The sequence below is a fragment of the Ovis aries genome, chromosome 18, assembly GCF_016772045.2.
Source record: "Ovis aries strain OAR_USU_Benz2616 breed Rambouillet chromosome 18, ARS-UI_Ramb_v3.0, whole genome shotgun sequence".
Classification (NCBI taxonomy): Eukaryota; Metazoa; Chordata; class Mammalia; order Artiodactyla; family Bovidae; genus Ovis; species Ovis aries.
In genome coordinates this window covers 13,684,836-13,707,031 of record NC_056071.1, presented here as the reverse complement: position 1 = coordinate 13,707,031, position 22,196 = coordinate 13,684,836, and the positions used below count along the sequence as shown (strand labels likewise).

Sequence of the window (22,196 nt, the reverse complement as noted above, 5' to 3'; positions counted from 1 at the left end):
GCATCACTGACTCAATGGACATGAACCTGAGCAAGCTCCCGGAGATGGTGAAGGACAGGGAAGCCTGGCGTGCTGCAGTCAATGGGGTCGCTAAGAGTCGGACACGACTGAGCCACTGAACAACAGCTAAGGGTCTGGAGAGCTGAGGCTGACTGACAGCCCATGGGGGCCACACTGCCGAGATAAACATGGAGCCCAGACATTTTCCCTGCGTCACTCCTACTCAGGATTCAGGGTTCCCAGCAAGAGAGTCTGATCATGTGCCCACCCCTCGTCCAGGATTGGCTTGGGCACTTTGATTGACAGCCTTAAAAAGCCAACACACACACACACACACACACTGGTGGGGAGGGAGGCAATTCCCCAAGGAAATCTGGGTACCATTACCCAAGAAAGAGAAAAGGAAAGGAAGTCAGGCAGGCAAGAATAAGCCACTTTACTGTCTCTTACCAAATCTCCTGCAGCAGAGAAAATGAGGTCCCAGAGTGTGTTTTTACATGATTTCACGTTCAAATATAAAAGACTATTCTCCCTAAATGGTTGTGTTTTTAAAAGACACTTACCCTCCTGGAGAAGCAGTTTCTTCAACTATAAATGAGAAAGTTGAGCCAAACAACTTTCAAACCAGAAGGAACTCAGGCAAGGAAAAAACTACTGATTAATTACAAATTAATTTATTACTTTGATAAATTTATTAATTTAATTAATTTGTTGAGGATCTGGCTTCCCCATGGCGTAGCGGTAAAGAGTCAGCCTGCAGTGCTGGAGATGCAAAAGACTTGAGTTCTGATCCCTGGGTCAGGAAGATCCCCTGGAGGAGGAAATGGCAACCCACTCCAGTACTCTTGCCTGGGAAATCCCATGGACAGAGGAGCCTGGCAGGTTGCAGTCCATGGGGTCGCAGAGTCAGACACAACTTAGTGTCTCTTAATGACTGAGCACAGCTCTGGTGGGATTTGCATCTTGACAGGCGACTGGGTCTGCCCTGGGGATTCAGCTGAAGGGGGAACCAAGTGGGTGCCTGGAGGCAACATGGAGACAAAGGCAGGAGAACCTTAGTGGAGACATTTCTCTCCTTGGCCCATCTCCTGGGAGACAAACTGTCTCCAGCTATCAATGGAGCATCTTCTCTGAGCCCGTCCCCAGTGCCTCTGAGGTCTAAGGAAGATGAGAGAGTGTGGATGTGGGCTGCTCTGCACCCTGGAGCCAGGGCGGCCTGTGGGCTGGTGTGCCTGCTTCTTTCTGGAGCTTCCCTTACAAAGCAGCCCCTGGTGTGGTTTTGTGATCGTTTCTCTCTTTGGCTTGGGGGATTTGGGCCACACTGCTTGCAGGATCTTCGTTCCTCAACCAGGGGTTGAACCCAGGCCCATTGCAGGGAAAGTGCCATGGAAGTCCTGACCACTGGACTTCCAGGGACATTGCCAGCCCGTGGCCTTTGCTTGCCATGGCTTTAGACGCAACACTCACACCCCCGCCATTCCCCACCCCTCTCTTCAGTCCAACCATCGCCTTTCCCTGGTCGACTCCATCATCACCTTGAGGGCTCAGTGTAGCCACAGGAAGGGAAGTGAGCCCTAGAGTCAGTCGGGGAAGGACAATGCAGCTGAGGGTGGAGGAGGCTGGTGTCGCAGGACGCGTGCCTCTGCTCGTTCAGTAAGAGATCGAGGCTGCTGTAGGGGTTTGGGAGTCTGTAGAGTAAAAGCATATACATACACGTGTATGTTTTATATATCTATAATTATTTGCATATTTATTTGGTCTTCCCAGGTGGCACTAGTGGTAAAGAACCCACCTGCCAACGCACGAGACATAAAAGACACAGGTTCGATCCCAGGTCGGGAAGAACCCCTGGAGGAGGGCATGGCAACCCACTCCAATATTCTTGCCTAGAGAATCCATGGACAGAGGAGCCTGGCGGACTACAGTCAGTCCATGGGGTTGCAAAGAGTGAAACACAGCTGAAGTGACTTACCACACGTGCACATATGTATTTATATATTTTAATATGCGTGTGCTACGTCGCTTTAATCGTGTCTGACGCTATGCGACCCCGTGGACTATAGTCTGTCAGACTCCTCCGTCCATGGAATTTCCCAGGCAAGAATACTAGCGTGGGTTGCCGTGCCCTTCTCCAAGGGATCTTCCCTGCCCAGGGATCGAACCCACATCTCTTACGTCTCCTGCATTGGCAGGTGTGTTCTTAACCACTAGCGCCACCTGGGAAGCCCGTGTATTTTAACATATCCTTATGTACAGGGGGGCTTCCCTGGTGGTTCAGCTGGTAAAAGAATCCGCCTACAGTGCGGGAGATCTGGGTTAGATCCCTGGGTTGGAAGATCCCCTGGAGAAGGGAACGGCTGCCCCACTCCAGTATTCTGGCCTGGAGAATTCCATGGACCGTGTGGTCAGGGTTGCAAAGAGTCGGACATGACTGAGCGACTAACACTTTCACTTTAATGTATATTTTATTGGTATTTATGTGAATCCAAGTTTAATGATTCAGATTGGATGAAGAGGAATCAAATTTCCTGGGAGACACGGGGAAGTTCAATGCTGGAGGGAGAAAAGAGGACTGAAGAAGTTCAAAGTGAAGTGAACAGAAGTGAGAGCCACTCATTCGTGTTCGACTCTTTGTGATCTCAGGGAGGTACGAAGAAATCATGCCCTTTCTCTGGCCTTCAAGACTTGCTCGCCCGCACGTGTGCCCGCTGCTATGCCCAGATTCCCAGCCCCTCCCCCTTTACAGGTCCCAAGTCAAGTCACATCTCTTCTACTGTTGCTGTTTCTTCACATACACAGGCCATCTATCAGCGTTTCTCCACTGTTATTGATCTCACTGTTACTCATTCTTTAGATTGCCAGTTGAAAATTGTTTCTGCAAAACAAATGTTTGTAAGTGAGCCCACTTTTCCGCGGACTCACACTGCCATTTCAGAGGTATGATCCCGCAGACCACAAAACCTGAACATGTGGACTAAAAACCACACATAGAACCTACTGTACCCTTAAAAGAAGATGCACCACTTGACTGTGATTCTCCTTTGACATCTGCAAGAAAAGCTAGTCAAACAGGTGATCAATTACAAAGAGTGCTCCAAGCTAAAAGTGTATTCGTTTTTTATTAACCACGTTTCTAGATTGATTGGCTTCTGTTGTATTGGTTTTCCTCAATGATGAATGTCAATTGACTAATTAATCATTCACACTGGAAATCGTTTGTCTGGATATTCAGTGGAAACCTCCTGTGAGCCCGCGGGGCAGCGCTGACTACGAGCAGCTCCTTAGCACCCTCCCCTTCCTCGTGGTCACTGCGTCCTGACTTGTCCTACACTCCCCCACCCCTTAATAACTCTGCTGGTCATGAGACAGCCCTCTCAAGACTGACCTTGCCCTCAGCCGAAAGTCACATTTACTCCTGGAATTATATTTGCTTCTGCCTCTTCCTGCCGTTTGGCCCTGAGGTCCATTTATTTATCGAATTTTCAGAGCAAAGTAGTAAAATGTCACTCTTTCTTTAAAATCGTATGTTAGCATTTTGCCAGCAGCTAGTAGCAATGATCTTTTTAGTTCTAGCCTTTCTACGCAGGGATACACAGTCTTCTTGTTCTTGTTTTTTGATTGTATTTTTTAAAGTCCAATATTGCAGGCACATTGCAGGTCCTACCAACTGTGAGGAGCATTCCTGCTTTGGATTATGAGATGTGCAAGAAAGACAGGTCTCAACAATCTGTCGCTGAAATCCAAACTCCTTGAATCCCAAGTGAAAGCCCCCGATGACGCTTTACAGTGTTCAAAAATCCACGTCAAAAGGGATGGAAATCTGCTCCCCAGCCAAGCAATAGCTAGAGCCTGGGAAACAAAAAAGGTGGCTGACTCTCGTCCAAAGGTTTGCTGAACAGAACTTCTCTCTGCTGTGCTCCGATAAGATCTACACTCTTCTAATTCATTTGCAAAACCTGGTTGCGCCCATTGAATGGATGTCAGTACGGGGGTGCATCCCATGGTTTGTGTAAGTGCTGGTTCCGTCATCCTGGCTGAAGAATTAAAGTAGAAAATGCCCCCCATTGGCAAGGCGGGGGCTGAGCGGGGAAGCGCTGAAGGCCTGGGCCTGGACCCCCGCTGTCCTGCCTGCCGCCCTGCTCATCGCCGGAGGACAAAGCGCTTGACCTCGCTGCGGCTCGCGTTCCAGCTTACACCAGGTGCTGCGGCTCTGTGCCACTCAAGGGCAGGGCGCAGAGGGGGCCACTGAAATGAAAGAAGTGAGATCACTCGGAAAAGACTGAAGTGCCGTCCAGCTTTGAGGCAGGGATGTCTGCAGCGGAGAAAAAAGAAGTCACAGGAAGAGCTGCTGGTTTCCACGTGCTGCTCCTCTTCAACTCAGAGCGGCTGCTTAGAGATCAGGTAGAGGCTGAAACCAAGAAGAGGAAGGACAGGAGGGAGGCCGACAGGAAGAGGCAGGAGGGAGCACCTGCTGAAATGAGCGTCACATTGCTGGCCAGTGATTCACGCCCAGTGCCAGCAACCAGGAACTAATGGCTCAGTGTCTCACACTCCAAGAGCATCACAAAACCTACATATGCGCTGCATACATGATATATAAGGCTGTACACGCTACCTTTACACTGTGACTACAACACACACTATATATACTATTGCACAGCACACATTTACATATGCTACACACGCAGGGCTCCCCAGGCGGCCCCGTGGTAAAGAATCCACCTGCCAAAGCAGGAGATGCAGGAGACTCAGGTTCCATCCTCGGTCCTGAAGATCCCCTGAAATAGGAAATGGCCACCCACTTCAACATTCTTGCCTGGAAATTCTACAGATGGAGGAGCCTGGCGGGCTACAGTCCACAGGATCTCAAAGAGTCAGACTCGACTGAGTGACGGAGCACATAGGTTCTACATACAATACTATATGTGCATTTTACATACGCATACACGTGTATAATACTATACATGATGTACAGTGTAAACGCAGTGTATATACTATAGTAGTACATGGTATGTAGTATAATGTGTATATGATACATAGTATAATATAACGTATGAAGTGTGAAGTATTAGTCACTCAGTCATGTTTAACTCGCTGTGACCCCATGGACTGTAGCCTGCCAGACTCCTCCATCCATGGGATTTCTCAGGCAAGAATATTGGCATGAGTTGCCATTCCCTTCTCCAGGGGAATCTTCCAAACCCAGGGATAGAACTCCCACATTGCAGACAGATTCTTTACCATCTGAGCCACCAGAGAAGGCCCAATATAATATATAGTGTGTGTATATTTATGTATATGTATAATACATACACTATATATTTATAAATACAAATGTATATTTATACATATACACTATATATATTTATATTCTAATTCTCAGAGGCTTTGCTGCCAGATTTCCTCACAGCATTACTGGTGCTGAGAGTTCCGTCTCTCTCATGATTCAGGAGCTCTCAAGAACACTGTCATCTTCTTCGGGACAGTCTTCCTCGCACATGCAGGAAGGATCTTCGTGTGTATCCCATATGACTTGATCTGACTCCCGCTGTCCATCAAAGAACACTCCTAACTGGGCCAGATGATTTAGCAACCTGTAAGCCGTTAGCCACCATGTATATAAGCATTCTGAGAAGCAAGTTCTGTCCCAGCAAGACTTGCAGCTGAATCTCCTTTACCGTGGAGATTTTAAAATCCAGTGCCTACAAGGAACCAGGCATAAACATGGAGAGAAGGGCCATATGTAGAAGCATATTTGTTCACCCTGGAGTCCTGGCCTGCATCCCAATGGCGTGTGTTCGTCCGCTCCTTCTCAAGGGGGCAGCTGATGCCCAGCCCCAGACAAATGCTGGCCTGCGTTGCCAAATCTTCCACTGTCCCAAAATACGTTTCAAAAAATCTGGATCTTTTTCTTGAAATTATCTGATTCTTAAATGGTCACTCAATTTTTTTTAACAACCTACAGATTAAAGAAAACAGCAGATTCAGCCTGTGAACATCCCATTAAGGGCCTCTACTTTTTACTCAAGGTGCTAGTGGTAAAGAACTCACCTGCCAAAGCAAGAGATGTACAAAGACATGGGTTCAATCCCTGGCTCGGGAAGATCCTCTGCAGGAGGAAATGGCAACTCACTCCAGTATTCTTGCTGGGAGAATCCCAGGGACGGGGGAGCCTGGTGGGCTACAGTCTATGGGGTCAAAAAAGAGTCAGACACGACTGAAGCAACTTAGCACTTTTTTCTCAAAAAATCAGAGTTGATTTTTTTTCTATTACACTATCTCATTAAAAGGTGAAAATCAAATTAATCGTGAAGTTCACCTAGTGTCTTGTCTTTGGACTTCCATTCCACATTAGCCATATCCTCTACGAAGCGGAGCCTGAAACAAGGACTAAGATGTTTATGCTCCATTCAGGGCATGCTGTCCCTGGGCTTTTGGAGAAGGCAATGGCACCCCACTCCAGCACTCTTGCCTGGAAAATCCCATGGACGGAGGAGCCTGGTGGGCCACAGTCCATGGGGTCGCTAAGAGTCGGACACGACTGAGCGACTTCACTTTCACTTTTCACTTTCAAGCATTGGAGAAGGAAATGGCAACCCACTCCAGTGTTCCTGCCTGGAGAATCCCAGGGACGGGGGAGCCTGGTGAGCTGCCGTCTATGGGGTCACACAGAGTCGGACACGACTTTAAGGTGGGGCAAAGGGAAGGAGTGGAGGGAGGGGAAGCACTGCAGAGTGTTGCTGCAGAGAGACACACAGGCCACCAGGCAGGGGGGTCACTCCGCACATGGAGATGAAGACGGGCTGCGGGGAGAAACCGCCTCGAGACCAGGTTGTGGGAGAAAGGAAGCAGGGGGGTTTACTCTGCCATCTCTGGGCAGAGAAAGGGGGGAGGCAAGTGAAACACCTGGGCTGAGGGCGCAAGACCTGGGCTGAGGGTGCAAGACCTGGGCTGAGGGCAGGTGCCTCCTTACTCTGGCCTTCGGTGCCTCACTCTCCTCACCCTCGTTCCGGTCCTGGCCAGCCCACTTTTGTCTCCCATCAGTGTTCCCCTCATAGGCTGACCCTCCCCTGCAGCTACAGATCTCGGATCTCATAACTACAGTGGTGCCTGCTGTTTACTCAAATCCAGAAGCTCTGGGCCTATGGCTACTTGGCCCAGTTGCCTAGCAGAGGAAACGGGGAGGTCCCAGCGCTCTCAGGACAGGCGACTGGTTGGCTGCAGCGGTGGCTGTAGTATAGCCCAGGAGGTCCCTTCAGAAGAAACGGAGGCAGCTGGGAGAATCTAAGCAGGTACAGATGTGGCAGTCCAGGGGTTAGGACTCCACCCTTCCACTGCAGGGAGCACAGGTTCAATCCCCAGTCAGGGAACTAAGGTCCTGCGAGCTGCCCGGCACAGCCAAAAATAATAACAATACGATGATACAGATAGATATAGCACACACGTGTGTGTGTGTGTGTTCAGTTGCCACTTCTGACCCTTTGCGACCCCCAGGGACTGCAGCCCACCAGGCTCCTCTGTCCATGGGATTCTCCAGGCAAGAATGCTGGAGTGGATTGCCGTGCCCTCCTCCTGGGGATCTTCCTGACCCAGGGACGGAACCCACGCCTCCCATGTCTCCTGCATTGCAGGCAGACTCTATGACTGAACCAGCAGGGAAGCCCATAAGAATACATGGACATAGTCGAGGAATAGTTATATCAAGAACCGTTAAGTTAGTTATCAGGAATGAGAGACAGGAGGTGATCCCCTGGTGAGCCAGTGGTTAGGCCTCAGAGCCTACACTGCCGAGGGCCTAGGCTTGATCCTTGGTTGGGGAACTAAGACTCCCCGAACTGTGTGGCTCTGCCAGAAAAAAGAAAAAATAAGAAGAGGGACATCACTGCAGATCCTGCAGTTAGCAAAAGGATAATAAGGAAGGGTTAGAACAACATTATGCCAATAAATACATCTTACCTGAAATAGAGAAGTTCCTTGGGGGCGGGGGGGGGGAATGATTAAGTTGACACAGCCCAATGCTGTAGCACAAATCTGAAACTTCAATTATAAACCGAGGGAAAACGCCACTATTCACACATCTACACACTTACACTTTCCCATTTTCTCAAAATCATTCAAATCAGAACATTCACGAATGTAGCAAATAGTTTAAAATCATATAGCAAAATTCTTTAAGCCAAGGTCTCAGACTTCAAGTGGAAGCTCACCCGCTAGGCTTAATATGAATACAAAAGGTTAATCGATCTACTCAAGGGAGTGGAGGGAGTAAGGCAAATCTGGAGAATAATCGAAGAATACTAGAAACCGTACCCACACTGCTCCAGAAAGCTTAATTCAGAAAAATGCTGTGACGACAGCTGGTTGCCAGACCTTTCCCATCAGAGATGGCAAGCAGGAATGTGAAAGGGGCCGGAGAGCAGCTGGGGATCAGGCAGTGGGGTGGTCAGACACTGACACACTCCTTGCAACACCAAGGCTCCATCTGGTTTCGCAACTACAAGCGCGGTCAGGGACTCCAGATTTTCCAGATTGTTATTTTAAATCCCTCAGTGTTTAAATGTTGGCTCAGCTTGGAAGGAAAAAAAAAAAATACGGTGTGAGGCAAACACATCAGCGGAGCAGACATAGCTGCCCTCCATCCGTCGTCCCTCCTTCATGTTCCGCTTTCAGGGGGCGGCGTGTGCAGAGAGGGGGTGGGTGGGGCGTGTGCTTGCTTGTCTGTTTGGACTTTTCCTTATTTTGAAAAGCTAAAGACTCAAGCTCTGGACGCTTTTTCTTCCTTTGCCATGGCCCTTGGAGCACAGGGACTACACAGCTAAGGGAGACGGCCATGCGCTGACTCAGCCTCACTCCTTCTCCCTCCTGCCCCCCGGATCCAGCAGACAGGGAGCTAAATCCCAGGATCTGAAGAGGCCAGGGGCCTCCTCTCCCCTTCAAGGCTGCCTCCAGCTCACAGTCCCGGCTTCAGTTTTTGAAACCGCTGTCTCCATATGGCCAAGGGGAGGGGGCATGGCAAGGGCAGACTTGGTTTTACTCTGATGAGATGTTATCCTGTGTCAGGAAACGAGATGAAAAGCAAATGTTCCTGAGCTTCCTGAAAAGAAAGCTGACACTTGAGGCCTCTGAGCCCAGGCCCTGGTGTAAGAGTCGGCTGTCTCGGCCACCGGTTCGCGCTCCAGTGAGCCAAGCCGGGGTAGCAGTGCCCGCTCCAGGAGACACTTCAAACAGGCAGGGCGGGCTCCGTGGAGATTGCCTGGCACTAATGAGCCAGCACCTGCCAGGCATCCGGCCTCCCGGCAGGAATAAGACTTTCCAGCAGCACCAGGAAGCACAGTGGCTCCAAGGCAAGCACGAGATGAAAGGGCTCAGGAGGGCAGGGCGGGAGGCCCAGCCTCTCCCAGCCTGTCAGAGAGGAGGCCGGATGGTCAGACACTCAGGGGCTAAGAGCACTGGAAAGGCCATCAGAACATAGACAGATGCTGCGAAAATGTCCTCAAAGCCGCTCTCCTAAGTCACTTTGATGAGCCCAGCCAAGCTCCCCACGGGCCCAGCTCCAAGCAGTTCAGGCCCCAATTGTCCATGTCGTTTGTGCGTCTCCATCAAGGCCACTGAAGCCACGATTTTCAGCAATAATCATCAGTGAGCTCGCAGCAAAAGCCTCCCTTTTCACACCAGCTCACACAGAAACCAGAGGGTTTTCCAAGGCGTCCTGCTGTTCCTTGTCTTGCTGGGCTGTCTTCAACTCTCCCAGCTTCACGCAGGAGAGGCTGGACCCACCTGGGCCTTGAACAATCCCACCCAAGCTGTGCATGCTTAGTCGCCTCAGTCATGTCCAACTCTTTGCAACCCCATGGACTGTAGCTTGCCAGTCCCTTGGGGTTCTCCAGACAAGAATACTGGAGTGGGTTGTCATTTCCCCCTCCAGGGGATCTTATTCCACCCAGGCTGTACCTGGAGGAAACAGGAGCGTGGCTTCATGGGACAGGCTGGCAGGGGGCCAAGGGGGTTCTTCAGGGAAATTCAGGACTCTGCAGAGACTCAAGGTGTCGAGAAACAGCCCCCCCACACACACACACATAACCCCTGCCCAGCCACCTGGAGGCCAACATCCCCTGAGTGAGGAACCTTTGTTCCAGAATAGTCTCCTCTGGAAAAATGAGAGCACATTCGGAGGACAAGCCACCTTAACACTCCAGGAAAGAAAGAGCTGAAAGGGGATGCAAGCAGAGAAGTAGCCCTACTTGTTTAAAGGTCTTCCCAAATCCCAGAGGAAGTCTTGCCAGAATCATACAGTTGAGTGTCTACAACAGGAAAAGCATCAAAGTCCGGGCAAATTACAGCACCTCACATTTAGAATGCAGGCACTGTTTTAAGCATTAGATATATGAACTTTTTGTATCCTCACAGCAATCCTATGTGGTAGGTACTTACACAGCTCTCAATCAACTAACGCAGAAACTAAAGCACAGAGAGTTTAAGTAACTTGCTACGGTCACACAGCTAATAAGCACCAGAGCTGGTATCTGAACCTGGATAGTCTGAGCCATGATGCATGGCTGCCTCCTGCAATTTGATGCTATAAATGAGTGATGACAAAAACATAAAGAGCATGTTCTCAACAAAACTCTAATCCAAAAAACTGCACGCACCCCTGTGTTGACTAGCAGCAAGCACTATTTGCAACAGCCAAGATATGGAAGGAGAAGGCAATGGCACCCCACTCCAGTACTCTTGCCTGGAAAACCCCATGGACGGAGGAGCCTGGTAGGCTGCAGTCCATGGGGTCGCGAAGAGTCGGACACGACTGAGCGACTTCACTTTCACTTTTCACTTTCATGCATTGGAGAAGGACATGGCAACCCACTCCAGTGTTCTTGCCTGGAGAATCCCAGGGATGGCGGAGCCTGGTGGGCTGCCGTTTACGGGGTCCCACAGAGTTGGACACGACTGAAGCGACTTAGCAGCAGCAGCAGCAGCAGCAAGATATGGAAACAACCTAAATGTCCATGGACAGATAAATGGATAAAGATGTGGTACGTGGGATATTACTCAGCCATTAACAAGAATGAAATCATGCCACGGGCAGCAATATACATGGACCTAGAGACTCTCGTCCTAAGCAAAGCAAGTCAGAAAGAGAAGGATAGATATCATATGCTATCACTTATACGTGGAATCTAAAATATGGCACAAACGAACATATCCACTAAACAGAAAGAGACTCACAGACAGAGAGAACAGGGCTGTGGTTGCCAAGGGCGGGGGTGAGGGCACGATTGGGGTTAGTGGGTTAGTGGGTGCAAACTATTACACATCGAATGGGTGAAAAACAAGATCCTATTGTATGGCACAGGGAAGTATGTTCGGTATCCTGGGATAAATCATAATGGAAGAGAATGTTATATAAATAATATAAAAATATTTTAAAAGGAAGGTATATATGTGCATAATTGAGTCACTCTGCTATACAGCAGGAATTAATAGAACATTGTAAATCACCTACACTTCAATAAAACTTTTTTTAAAAAAGAATACTGGTCAAACTTTGAATCTATAGTGAGGTCAAAACATAAAATAAAGAAAATCAATCTGGATTTGCATCCCTTGAAGATGGGGGTGGGGGAAGCAGATGTTCTAATTAGCAAAGTGCTTCCACTGAGTTATTCATTCCCTCAAAACATTTTGGTTTGGCATCCACCAAATGTGGATCCCTAGAGCTAGAGTGGTGAGCAAGTGATACCCAGGCTCTGCCCTCATGGGGCTTCTCCTGGAGCAGTAGGGACAGACCAAGTCAACTGCTCCTAAAATTAAACATAAGGGCAATGAGTGCTAAAAAAAAAAAAAAGAAGAAGAAGAAGAAGAAGAATATAAGGGTCATCATTTTCTGAAATAAATAACATTTTCCTGATTTTACAGATAAGGAGACTGGGCTTTCAGAGTGAAATACAATAATACAAAAGAACACACTAAATGTTTACATTTTATTTTTAGTAGGTTCTCAATGTATCCATATGATGTGGCATTCAAAAGACATCAAAGGGTGTACAGAGAAAGTTCCTTTCCACCGGACTCCAGCTTCCTAGAGGCAATCCGTGGTGGGTCTCCAAGCAATCGAATACACACATAATTTTTTCTTTACACAAATTATAGCACTGTTCTGCCTCTTGGCGTTTTCCTCCAACAAATAAATAGACCATACACCTCTTCATTTTCTTTATTTTTTTTGGCTGCACTGGGTCTTTGTTGCAGTGTGTGGGCTTTCTCTAGTTGCCCCAAGACATGTGGGATTTTAGTTTACTGACCAGGGATCAAACCTGCGTCCCTTGCATTGGAAGGCAGATTCCTAACCACCAGAACACCAAGGAAGTCCACACTTCTTTACCTTCTTATGGCCACAAGGCATTTCATGACCCGCTTTAGCCAGTTCCCTATGGACGGTCACTGAGGCAATTTCCAGTCTTTTTAGCATAGACGGTACTGCAGGGACCACTAAAAACACAGACTGCTTCACACACGTGGGAGTATAACCACATGACAACCTCCCAGAAGAGGAATTTCTGGGCGGACAGCCATGTGCATTTGTAATTTTGACGGTAACCATACTGTTCACCAATGAGATGTCCCCAACGTATACTCATCCAGCAGCGGGTGGGAGTGCCTGATCACCAAACCCAGGGAGAACACAGCACTTAAGAATCAGGGGACTGGGAACCCACTCCATCCCTGGCTAACTGTGGGCCTTTAGGCTCTCAGCTTCCAGTTCCCGAGAACCTCACAGAAAAAGTGGGCTCAGGAAGGACCCCTGCCCTGCGTTCCTGAGGCGTCCCAGCCACAGCCCAGTGGAGCCAAGGAGGGAAGCCCTGGTGCTCCCCAGGAGAGCAGCTCACTAGAGACGGCCTCAAGGTCAAGGCCAAGAGAGCCAACTGCACTGGGCCAGCGGCAGACAGGACACATCGACGCGGACGCCAGCAAAACAGCTCCAGCTCTGCAGCCAGAGTGGCCACTGCCCAGGCTGCATGACCCCGGCAAGCTGCTTCCTCTCTGCTTTCCTCCCCCGTAAACAGGAGGCAGGCGAGCGTGTGGAGCACTGCGCACAGCAGCAGCTCCGCCCCCAGTCACGGTCACGGGGCAGACACGGGGGCCCAGCACCCACGCTCCTGAACACACCAGCACCTCCCTCCCCTGGCCGCTGTGGCTCTCTGCCCTCGACCAGTGCAGGAGAGGAGCTGCGATGCAGCATCCAGCTTCTCTGCCCTCCCCTGCCTGGGGCTGGGACGCAGTGAGGCTATGTACAGTGTGTTTGGCACCACCTCCCAGGAGCCTCCGAGGGGCTGCACCCAGGTGCCCACAGCGATAATGGGCTCATCAACTTGCTCTCTTAACTCACTTCCCTGTCTCACCTCTGACTCCCCTCCAACACCTCCTAAAACTGGAAGTGTTACTCATTCAGTCACGTCCAACTCTTTGCAACCGTGGACTGTAGCCCACCAGGCTCCTCTTTGCATGGAATTCTCCAGGCAAAAATAATGGAGTGGGTTGCCATCCCCTCCCCCAGGAGATCTTCCGGACCCAGAGATCAAACCCACACCTCCTGCAGATTCTTCACCATCTGAGCCACTGGGAAAGCCCAACACTTCCTGGGACCGCCCTTCCCCCTTCAAAATCGACCACTCGAACTCAGGCTCTGCTTCTGAGGGCGTCCAAGCTAAGAGCACCGTCATCCCTGAGCAGAGGAGGGATGGACAGATGAAGAAGGGGCAGTGGTGGGACACAGAGGAAAGTTTGCAGGATGAATGTAAACACCAAGGTCGGAAGTAAGAAAGCAGTGAGAGGAGAAGAATATAATGATGACGAGACACTGTAACGTCCTCACACCGTCCACAGCCAGTGTGCCGGGACTGCCACTGCCAGCGCCATCTCTTTGCTGAGGCTCTCCCCAAGCTGTAACGGGCAGCGGGCATGCAAGTCATCAATACTCCAGTTCTCAACCAACCACTGACAAGGTGGAGCATAAACACCCCAGGTCCCTGACCCCTTGGATGGGGTAACCCTCTATGGCAGCCCGCATCCCAATACCCAGCTGCCGACAGTGGGAGGTGGCTTTATAACAGCCCTTTGTTGGCAGGATGGCATGCCCGCCTCCAGAGGATCTTCCCAACCCAGAGATCGGAATGCAGGTCTCCGCATTGCAGGTGGATCCTTTACCGTCTGAGCCACCAGGGAAGCCCAGGCACAGGCCAGCAGCTTTTTATGTATTGTACAGATCTGATACAGTTTCTATCAAGAAAACAAAGAACACAACACCGTCCGTACACAAAACGAAAGGCCAGGCCTTTGTTTCAAAACAAATGTCTGAGATGACAACAGGGAGAATGATCCAGTTCGAAGGCAAGCCAGCTGTGAACAAAATGTGACCAAGCAGATCTTTTTTGGGTCATGAAAGCTCTGACTGAAGAAAAACAAGGCCAGCAGAGAAAGAAAGCTAGGTTTCCAAACCATATCATATACACACCCATTGTCTGGGGGTTATGTCCTTGCTGAGAACACATTCCTTGGGGAAAATGTTTTGCCAAAGTAATTGGGCTTTAATCAGCCCAGCTTTTGCAAATCTGCCCCTTGCTCCAGGGTTAGCCTGAATTCACCACAACAGGTGGGGGGGGGGGGCAGTTTTCTGTATTTCTTCCAGGAAACACAGAGTGAACTCTAGTTAAGTTTGAGAGCTGTATCATTAGCATCTCATTAATGACTCTAATCTCTCTGTAAATGCAGAGAAGGCACAAAAATTCACCGCCTAAGCCACAAGCTGTAATTGCTGCTGTCCTTCTAAGCAGGGGGTGGGATGGGGGGCAGAAACAGGCCATGCTTTGTGGCTTCTCTCGAACAAAAGCCCCATTTGTTAATGAGGTTTCTTCATTTAGGGCAGGAGAAAACTTTTGGGTTATTATTAGGCCACAAATGAAGGCTTGTGTTTCATTTAACTGCCCCACTTAAGGAAGGAAACTTTGCTTTGGTAATTAAAGAATTATTTTTAAGTGTTGAGGCTTCTGGATAACCTTGAATGAAGCCTCAAATGTGATGAGGCTTGGTGCCCCATCTGTAAATTTAACCAACTGGGGCGAACGATCCCAAAGACTTGGTCTAGCTCTAAGGATCTATGGTTTTGCTCATCTCACCGCCTTCCCCTCATAGAGTGTGTGTGCTCGGTTATGTCCGACTCTTTGCAGCCCCATGGAGTGCAGCCTACCAAGGCCTCCTCTGTTCACGGAATTTTCCAGAAAAGAATACTGGAGCAGGTTGCCATTCCCTTCTCCAGGGGGTCTTCTGGATGCAGGCATCCAACCTGCATCTTCTGCACTGGCAGGAGGATTCTTTACCACTGGGGCCACCTGGAAAGTGTCACCCTTCAAAATGCACATGTTAATGCTCCCTGTCCTTTCTAACCCTCAGGGTCTCTGGATACTGCTGGAGATCACAGCATCTCTGGTCATCCCCACCGTAGCTTCCGCAGAGGATCCCATCTATGGACTAGCATCTCCCCTCTGCCACCCATGGGAAAGAAAACAAAAGATAATGGCCTTCGTCAGTTTCATATGTTGAGTCATCATGTACCATCTGAGGTCGTCTCCTGGCTGAGTGAATATCACAAATCATCACCCCAGAAGGAAGTTCATGGCTCCTGGAGAAGGGCAGCCCCACTGTGAAAGCTTTAAAACCCATGCTCGTAAAATGTGGTGAGGAAATTCATCTTTGAGGTTTACGGCCAACGAAATCTGTGATATCTCTTTTATGGATGCTTTTAATGTTCTCTGCAGAGCAATGAGCCACTGACCCGGGGAAAGTGTGGTTGAGCTGCTTCCTGAGTGAAAACAAGAGGTGGTCATCGTGTGTCCCCCGTCAGTGGCCCTGCCCAGGCTGGTAAACCAAACCCCAGGCTCTAAGGGGTAGCTTATCCCAGAGTCTTCTCAAGAAGCCTGTTGTTGGTTGTCATTTAGTCACAAAGTCATGCCAACTCTTTGAGACCCCATGGACTGTAGCACAGTCCAGGCTCCTCTGTCCATGGGATTTCCCAGGCAAGAATTCTGGAGCAGGTTGCCATTTCCTTCACCAGGGATCTTCCTAACCCAGGGATTGAACCCACGTCTCCTGCATTAGCTGGTGGATTCTTTAACACTGAGCCACCGGGGAAGCCCCTGGCTACACACAAAATGAGATGGGTTCAGTTCCACCATCCAGGGCTTGGGGGCTTCCCTTTGGGCATTTGTCAGGGAAGGGCTGTGAGTAACCCCGGAATGACCACCTACCCTCGTGGATTCTCTGTCTGTGGTTGCCATGGAGACAACTAGGATGCTCTTTGGGAGCTCTTATGACATTTGCTCTCCTTGCTATTAGCTCTTGACTCTGAACCTGCCCACCATTCCCAGCACATACCTAAGCTCCCCGAGGAGCCTGGGTCAGCCCCTGGGGAGCCATGTGAGGTCCCCACGTGCCCTGAGCCAGCCCTTCCCTTGGCCTCTCTGCTCCTGTGTATCAGCCTGGCCTCTTGTTTCTGCTGCTCCCTAATTGCCCTGGACATACACTATCTCTGCCTGTAAGGATTGTTCCTGCAAAGTGAACAGAAACCTCCTGGCCAAGCTCCAAAACCCAATCATCCTGAATTTATCATCAGCTCCTCAGAAGAAAAAGGCCCCATGTCCCGCCTGAGCCACTCTCCTCCCAAGCATCCTGACTTCCTGACCTTGCCGCATTCTGTTTCAAAACACTTCTCGCTCTGGCCGAACTGCAAAGGGCGAACACATTTAATGAAGTTCGAGCTGACCCATTTTTCCTCCAAGCATCCCTTCACGTTTCTAGTCATGACAACGCTTTGTCTCCTCGTGAAGCCTGCCAGCTCGTAGTCCGGGAGTCAGCAGACCCTTCCTGCCCCTGGGAGGAGTCTTCGCAGGGGAAGCTGGGCTGAGCTGATGGAAGCTCCAGGTGCATCCCCATGTGCCAGTCGGTCTGTGCCCAGCTGAGCCTTCAGGGCGGGAGCCCGGGCACGCAAGTCATCATCTGGAAGAATGACTGTGGTCCAAGAGTTCCAAAGAGCTCCCAGGATCCCAGGGAGACGCTGCTGACACCGAACTGTTCCACCCGAGACTCGGAAATAGGCTCAGTGACCTCCAGCGACAGGCTTAGACTCCGGTATCAAGAAGGACCGTCGAAACCAGTTAGTGCAGGGCTCAGAGGGGGCTCCTCTCTGCTAAAGATGCCTCACACAAGGACAAGATTTGAGGGAAAGCAAATATTGAGGACGGTCTTCTCTGGTGTCTCAGCAGTAAAGAATCCGCTTGCAATGCAAGAACCACAGGAGATGCGGGTTGGATCCCTGGGTCAGGAAGATCCCCTGGAGGAGGAAATGCAACCCACTCCAGTATTCTTGCCTGGAAAATCCTGTGGGTCGAGGACCCTGGTGGGCTACAGTCCATGGGGTCGCAAAGAGTCAGACACAACTGAGTGACTGAACACACACACCGACAGAGATGAAAGGAACTGGAAGGCTGTCTGTGGCCAGATCAACTTAAGCACCTTTCTGGTTAACTGAGTTATGCACTGGGTTTGTGAATTCATTGCTACCTCCTCTGAACATTTACTGCGTGCAGGAACCATGTTGAAAGCTCCTTGTGCCCTACCTGTGTCTTCCTCCAACCAACCTGTGTGCAAGGAATTATAATGAACCCTCTCTGTCAGGTGGAGATACTGAGGCTCAGAGCAGCTGGGATTCGCTGACATCACAGAGCTGGGGCACTGGGACGCTCCTGGGCTCACACGCTGGACACCGCTGTTTTCACCACTGCACAAGCTCGTGACTGAACAAAGACTGTGACTTCAAATAAGTAAATAAAAACCAATTTCTCTGGGAAACACAAATCAAAACCACAATGAGAGACCATTTCATGCCAATTAGGACGGCTATTATAGAAAAGAAGGGTGGGGAGCTTCCTCGGTGATCTAGTGATTAGAAATCCGCCTGCCAGCACAGGGGACATGGGTTCGATCCCCAGTCCAGGAAGATCCCAGGCGTCACAAAGCAACTTAGCCAGTGCACCGCAACCACTGAGCCCACTCTCTGTGGCAAGAGAAGCAACCGCAATGAGAAGCCACACACAGCAATGAAGAGGTGCTCCCACTGGCCACAACTGCAGAGAAAACTTGTGCACAGCAATGGAGACCCAGCACAGCTAGAAGTAAATACATCTTTAAAAAAAAAAAAAAGGTGAGGGTGAGGGGGATTTCCCTGGTTCCATCCGTTAAGGCTTCACTGTCAGAGTGCAGTGGCTTCGGGTTCAATCCCTGGTCAAGGAGCTAAGATCCTAAATCCCAGCCAAAGGAGACCAGAACATAAACAACAGAAGCAACATTGTAACAAATTCAATAAAGAGGTTTTTTTTAAACTGAACTTCAACTAGATTCGTCTTTAAGGATGAAAAAAAAAAAACAAAAAAACAAAAAAACAGAGACCAACAAGTATGGCCAGGAGGCAGAGAATTTGGAACCTTTCTGCACTGCAGTAAGAATGTTAAACAGTGTAGCCACTGTAGCAAACAGCATGGCTGTTTCCTGAAAAATTAAACATGGCATTTTCATTTGATCCAGCAATTCCACTTCTGTGTATACCCTCAAAAGAAGGGAAAGAAAGCACTCAAAGAGGTATCTGTATATACATGTGCATAGCAGCATTATACACAGCGGCCAAAAGCTAGAAAAAACCCAAGTGTCCACTGACGGATAAATGGATAAACAAACTGTGATACACATATTAATACAATGGAATATTATTCAGCCTAAAAAGGGAGGAAAATTCTGACACCTCGTACAATATGGATGAACCTTGAAGACATCATGCTCAGTGAAATAAGCCAGATACACAAAGGATAAAGGCTGTATGACTCCCCTTACACGAGGTCCCTAGAGCCATCAGATTCATCCAGACAGAAAGCAGAATGGTGGATGCCAGGGGCAGGGGAGGAGGGGAGTAGGGAGCTGCTGGTGGATGGGTGCAGAGCTTCGGTTTTACAAGATGAAAAAAGATCTGGAGACAGTGATGGTGGCTTCAGCACACCCTGAATGTGCTTAATGCCATCGAACGACATACTTTAAAATGGTAAATTTCACATTCCATGTTTTACCATAATGAAAACGGTTTTTTGAAAAAGATGCAAATGTTGTTTTGCCGTGTATATTTTACCACAATTTCTAAAAAAACGAAGCTCTCCATACTTTAAAAATGTGGGCCTGGGACTTCCCTGGTGGTACAGTGGTTAAGAATCCACCTTACAAGGTGGGAGACATGGGTTCAATCCCTAGTCCAGGAACTAAGATCCCACATGCTTCAGGACGACTGTGCCCAGGCGCCGTAACCACTGAGACGCTGTTGTTGTTCAGTTAGTCATGTCTGACTCTCTGCGGCAACGTGGACTGCAGCACGCCCAGCTCCTTTGTCCCTCACCACCTCCTGGAGCATGCTCAGACTCACCTCCACTGTGTCGGTGATGCCATCCAACCATCCTCCTCTGAGCCCACGTGCCACAAAAAAGGATCCCACGTGACATGCGCTGCAACAAAGACTCAATGCACCCTAATTAATCAACTAATTAAAAGTGGGCCCACGAGGAGACGTGACCTCTGCTACCCCGAGAGTGGCTGACCCTGTTCCCCTCCCCGGCCTGCATCTGTGGCCACCAGGAGGCAGACTTGCTGGACATCCCCTGCGACAGGCGCTGCCCACTCAGGAACAGCCTGGAAAGCCGCTTCTCTGCTCTTCACAGCCTTCTTCTCCCTCTTTCTCCATCTTCTGCTCACGGCCGACTTGCCTCTTCCGCAGGCTTTGAGGATCTGAGAATGGGCGCCAGGGCTGAAAAGTTTGTGCAAAGCTGTGGAAAGGCTTCCTGAAGAGAGCCAGGGTGGCGAGTGTGGGCAAAAGAGGGTGCTGGCTCCCCTGCTGCACTGCACCCCGAGATGCCATCTCTCAGAAATACCCCCCCAACCCCTTTCCACTCAAGTCTTTCCAGTCCGTGAACACAAATCCCTTTCCACTTCAGCTCTCTGGCACCATCTTGTGTTAGTTTTTAAACAGCTGCTGGGCTGCACTTAGTCGCTCAGCCGTGTCTGACCCTTTGCAGTCCCATGGACTGTAGCCCACCAGGCTCCGCTGTCCATGGGGAGTCTCCAGGCAAGAATACTGGAGTGGGCTGCCATGCCCTCCTCCAGGGGATCTTCCCAACCCAGGGATCAAGCACAGGTCTCCCACATTGCAGGTGGATTTTTTACCATCTGAGCCACCAGAGAAGCCCAAGAACACTGGAGTGGGTAGCCTATCTCTTCTCCAGGGGATCTTCCAAACTCAGGAATCGAACCAGGGTCTCCTGCACTGCAGGTGAATTCTTTACCAGCTGAGCTACCGGGAAAGCTTTAAACAGCTACAAAGATTTAAAAAAAAAAAAAAAACAAAAGATTTTTTTAAAAAGATTTTTTAAAGAACAAAACAGTTTTCTTATTTTCTTTTTTTAAAAAAAATTTTTTTATTTTATATTGGAGTATAGCCAATTAACAATGTTATGGTAGTTTCAGGTGGACAGCAAAGGGACTCAGCTGTACGTATACATGTAACCAATCTCTTCCAAACTCCCCTCCCATCTAGGCAATAACAAAATAGTTTTCTGAATTTTATTGAAGAAAAATTGTATAATATTCTATAATAACATAACAAAACAAGAGTAATACTAAATAATATTCTAGAAGATCAGCTTCACTGATTGTTTTAGCAGCAAGCAGTCAAAGCCTTTTTATCCTTGAGCATACTCATAAATATTTCAAAGATAACCTTAAATGTAGAAGTTGGTTTTACTCATCCTGCCTTTGACAGAGATACTACCTGTGAAATAAAAAGGAAGGTATGTTTTATGTTTAAAGTTCTATCAGGAATTCGAACAGCACGCGGCCGGGGCGCCCCGGCCCTCCCCCGCTCTGCCCCCGGATCCAGACGACCTAGGAGCCGCGGGTGGGGGCCCCGCGAGCCGGGCTCCACCGCCCGCCGGCCGGCCTGCTCTTGGGCACATCCCGTCCGCTTGCTCGCCCGAGACATGGAATCCTGAAGGAGGGCCGAGCTCTTCGGAAGACCACACACCTGCTGTTAAGAAAGACCCCCTTCTGCCACCTGGCAAGAGAAATCTGGGTTCAGTTCACTCGCGGCGTGGACTTCCGTTGGCAAGCCCGGGCCCTGTTGGCCCTACAAGAGGCGGCAGAACGTTTTGATTGTTTGTTTTTCAGAACGTTTCTAGTTCGTCTCTTCCAGGATGCCTATCTCCTCGCCTTACACGCCGGCCGCGTCGCTCTTCCCGAAGGATGTGCAGCTGGCCCGAGGATCCGAGGCATTCAGAAAGGGCTGGGCTGAGCTCTGGCCACCCGCCCTGAGTCTCTAGTTAATACCAGAGTCTCTGCCTGTAGACAGGACCAGATCCACCGAGTATAAGGTCTTGCCTGGACTTGCTCTCTCTGAGCAGAGCGAGCGAGTTGCTTTCGTAGTTGTTTTTTTTTTAAGAAGACTGCATGGCTTTCCTCTGTAACAGAGGTAATATATGAGAGAATCAACACATTCCAGAAATCCTGAGAACAATTTTCAGATGAAAAGACTCTAAGGTTGACTTCACTTTGCAGATTACTCATGTGACTGATGATTTGGAAGACATCAGATTTTCTAGGTTATGGGCGAAAAGGATATTTACTGATTACTTTAAATCTTCTTGTACCAATTAAATTTTTTTACCATATATATATTTACTTTTATTTAAAACATGATGGAAAAAAATAAGAGAAGACCAGTCAGTTGCATGGAAGCACCTGGAGCATCCAGCGTGTAAATCTCTGTCCTTCAGACTGACTTCATCATTAACGGCAGAAGCAAGTTTGTATGTAGACTGTACTTGTCAACAGATTATACAGCTTTTCAAAAACTCAATTGGGATGAAAACAGAAAATTGTTAAGGTTTGATGTTCTGGCTCCTTCTGGTAAATTCCTGCCAAAATCATTCAGAAATTCCAACTTGTAGAATTTATTTTATTCTTTATTTGCAAATCATAGAAGATGTATCAAAATTTATACTTCAGAATTTTTCATTCCAGGATTTTAAAGAGCCTTTTCAATGTTTTTACAGGTATTT

At 49.1% G+C, this 22,196-nt stretch overlaps 1 long non-coding RNA gene across 1 annotated transcript; it reads right to left on the bottom strand.

Annotated features, from left to right (window-relative positions):
* Positions 1–2,440: 2,440 nt before the first annotated feature.
* LOC121817070 (uncharacterized) lies at positions 2,441–15,162 on the bottom strand. Its single transcript, XR_006056799.2, has 2 exons — positions 6,052–15,162; positions 2,441–5,959 (listed from the first exon to the last, which is right to left on the bottom strand). It is a non-coding gene; the product is annotated as an uncharacterized LOC121817070 (long non-coding RNA).
* Positions 15,163–22,196: the final 7,034 nt, after the last annotated feature.